The following is a 4,079-nucleotide window of genomic DNA, read 5'->3' on the forward strand; positions in this document are numbered from 1 at the left end:
AATATATAAGGTAAAATTATATATATTTTCGGGTCGGGTATTTTTCACCCTAAACTCAAACTCGACCCGACCGAATATCACACTTAAAAAAACCGACCCGGCCCGACCAAAATAAAGTTTCACCCGACCCGACCCGACCCGAATATATGAATTAGAAACCCGACCCGAAATAATAAAAAATATTTTTATTCAATATATGAATAAGTTACCAAAAGATTAATGAGGGTAGTATGGTCAAATTTCAATTCCCTCCAACAAGGGAATTAAATTCTATCTATTCTTGGATGAAATTCACTTTCCCTCATTTGATGAAAAGTTGAAGCCATGAGGGATTCCAATTCCCTTAGAAAACTTGAATTAAACATGAGAAAGTGGTGGGATTGGATTTCAATTTCTATCAATTCCAAGGGATTCATGCCAACCAAACGCCACCTAAGAAATTTGTTTCAAAAGCAATTCCCATGTCACTCAAAGCACGAGTTAGTAAAAGTAAAACATGAAGCCCAAGGCAAAATGTGGTTTCCCCCTCCTTTTGGGTTTGAAAAAACAAAGTCTCAACCAAATAGTAATATTTCCTCTGAGCCCCCATTAATCATTTTCCAAATCAAATATGAACATTACCTACAAATAGAAAATTTGTAAGTGAACTGAAAACTGCAGATTAACCATGTACGCTGTATTCTTGAGGCATGTACACTTAGAAAAGGGTTTGAAATTAACGAGACAAGGATTCAAACCAGTGCAAGAATAGGTGAAGAGCATTACTCACTCATTTTGGTACCCTCCAACCCAAGGGAAGTGTCCACTTTCGATGCCAATATATCGATACCCTTGTCCATGGTGGAAATCCGAAATTGAACTCAAGGGGCCGATCAAGAAGGCCGCCAACTATTAAAGGTAGCCACACATACCTTGTGTCCCTTAACTCAGCTGGATTCCACCGATCTGCCATAAAAATATATGAACCTGAAATGCCCGACAAAGGAATCACAAATGTACTCTGTGCAAAAAAAGTAGCAAGTCGAAACATTTTGTTCCCTCCAATACAAGGGTTTCCCATTATCTCCCATGGCCCCATGATCGACTCCACCACATGTGTCAGTGCTTCATTAGGTGCCAATCCAGAGCAACCCGATGTGATCATGTAATAACTCCCTTGGCACTTAAAAAGAGCTGGGGCTTCCCGGCGTTGCCCAACCAGAATCCTTTGCATGTCGGGTTGCACATCTAGATAATCATCGGTTAGTGGTCCAATGTGAAGTTCACTATTGTCCTGAGATGAATAAATTATATATGCTACACCACATCGTCCTTGAAAATGGTCATGTCCCCGCTGTCAAATCCATGGGGCCTTTGGCTACGGGGATACTCAAAGGGACCTGTTGGGTAATCGCTTATAGCAATGCCGACAACAGCTTTAGTGTAGTTGGAATTGTCGATATGCATCCACATTACATACTTTCCTGTCCTCTCATTTTAAACAACTTTTAGTCGTTCCAACACATTGAATTTGTGGAGATCATGAGTTTCATTCGTCTGTTCCGCAGCCAAAACAATTCCTTGGTTTTTCCATGTCCACAAATCCTTGGAAGAATAGCAACCTACTCCTATAATGTCAACCTGATTGCAACAATTCAATGGGAACTTCTTAAAACTAAAGATTTAGATATGCAGTTACATTTCAGGCCCGGAAGGTAATAAACTTGGATTATGTATTCAGAATAGTAAACTTACTCGTGCTGCACCCTTCTTATGTGCATGGTAGGTAGGTCCATCTTTGTATTCTCCATACCAATAATATGTACTAGATCTTTCATCATATAGCATACCACCTCCATGAGCTTGAATAGGATTTCCTTCAATATTCAACCAAATTTTCCGTCAATGGTAGTAATGGCTTTCATTTGCTGCTTCCTTCATCGGATCTATAGCAGTTTTCACATACGGAAAGAATACATGCCGAAGCTGGGAATTCTCATCAAGAAATTCATCAATCAGATTGATTGGTCGCTTGTGTCTACGTTTAGCAGCATGTGGAGATCGTTTCTTCCTAGGAAGGGGACTTGAATGTTCTCCTCCTCCACCTGTTCAAGTTCACGGACAAGTGGATAACGACTCACATGCAATTCGATATCCCCTCTCACTGTACTTCTGTGGGTAGCAAGAGAGTACAGTTGGAGCATAAGAAGAAACCCCACCAAGCTCAACACCAAAGCTGATTTCGAGCATCTGTACCCTGCATTGCAAATGAAAGCAGTTGGTTTCCTGTTTTTGCATTAAGAAAATGCAACACATGAAGATCCAAACATGAACCACAACATTACTCATCCTTTCTTATTTCACAATTCCATCAACATTTAAGTACATAAAACTCGAAACCAATACGATCAATTGAGAATCAATAGCAGCCAAGTGCAGAAACATTGTCAAAATGCAATCTTTTAGGATTAGTATATTTGCATTAAGTTTCCACCTTTTCGGCATGCACCAATACCATACACTAATCTTAAAACACCATCAGATACAGTTTGAAAAAATATATATACCGAAACAACAAATTTAAGTTCAGTATCAAATATCAGCGCACAAAAAGCTATTACATCGTTATCACCTCCGAAATTAATAATCAGCTGTAAATGTAAAAGCCAAACCCACAGAACATGCAAAAACAAATTAACTTAGCAGAGAACTATTAATACCCACTTACCCAGACAAAGAAGAAAACATACCTGACAAAACTCTAGGAAGATTTCCAGTCCCAGATATTGGCATCTCTACTTTGCCCTTTCTTCAATGTTCCGAAATACAAAATCAGCAAATGGCAGTCAGATAAAAAAACCGACTTCAAACAGTTTCCAAGTTCCAAAAATCTTAATAAATACAATGAAAAAGAGTAAAGGAGTAAACTTTGTCAAGAAGAAGAAGACGATAAAGTGAGGAGAAGTATGATAATCGAAGATAAGATCTAATGAAGGTTTCTATGAAGATGATTATGACTTTTGAACAAATATTTATTTCTTTCTCTCGTTCAATTTATCAATTATCTATTTTTGTTCCATTGTTCCTACTTCTTTGTGCTGAGTTTTGGAACTTTGATGCCTTATTTGGTTATATGTATTTTACTCTTTCCTGTGACTTCCTTCCTACTTTTCAGGCTATTCCTCGATTCAAATCAGATTTTAGATATTTAATGATATTTTTTGACAAATTGTTTTACATTTTGTTCTTGCAGATGATCATTTTATTGAATGGGCGAAATTGATTATGGTAAAAACTGTTCAATTCCCAATTCACCTTTCTTTGAAAATTATAGTAAAAGGGAAAATGAAAAAAGAAATAAAATTTGCCAAGCCCTTACTACCCATCAATCGATTAGCCGAACCACCACTCCGTTTATTCGCATTAAGAATAACATTAAGATCATCTCCAATGAACCAAAGAACGGTGTCACAGATTTAACCTTGCTAAATGTGTCGTAACCGTCTTTCGGTTGGGCCCCGGAATCGGGCTTCGACTTGGAAAAATGGATTGGAGTCGTCACCGACCACTTTAAAATGAATTTAGGTGGATCGGATACCATCTTACCTGATCTGCATTTTTACCAGAAATGTGTCGGGTTCGGGAGTCGGTTACGGTCAAGGAAGGATTAGCACCATTGAACCGCCCTTTCGGTACCAATTAATTTGCCGGTTGTCTTAGTTGCGAAAATTTAAATTAAAATTAAAATTTAAAAAAAATCAATTCGAATAATTACCTTTGATCGATTAAAAATATCCCTAAAATGTAAAGAATGATAGATTTTAAAGGTAATAAAATAAAAATAAGAAAAGACAAATAAATAAATAAAATACACTAAAATTAAAAGAGAAAAAAAAATGAATAAGTAAAATAAAAAATACTAAAATTAAAAAGGAAAAAAATGAATAACTAAATTGAAATAAATTAAAATTGATGGATTAACTTGGTATTAAAAAAATGAACTGCAAAAGAAAAAATAAAGAAGTTAGAGGACCAAATCACACTGAAAAATGACTTTAAGCAAACAAATGAAATTTATCCAAACCTGTAAGGACTAAAAC

The 4,079-nt window shown here is 36.5% G+C and overlaps 1 pseudogene; it reads right to left on the minus strand.

Annotated features, from left to right (window-relative positions):
- Positions 1 to 769: 769 nt before the first annotated feature.
- LOC120216516 lies at positions 770 to 2,772 on the minus strand (annotated as a pseudogene).
- Between the last annotated feature and the right edge of the window lie 1,307 nt (positions 2,773 to 4,079).

This window comes from Hibiscus syriacus, unplaced genomic scaffold, assembly GCF_006381635.1.
Source record: "Hibiscus syriacus cultivar Baekdansim isolate YM2019G1 unplaced genomic scaffold, ASM638163v2 tig00110160_pilon, whole genome shotgun sequence".
NCBI lineage: Eukaryota > Viridiplantae > Streptophyta > Magnoliopsida > Malvales > Malvaceae > Hibiscus > Hibiscus syriacus.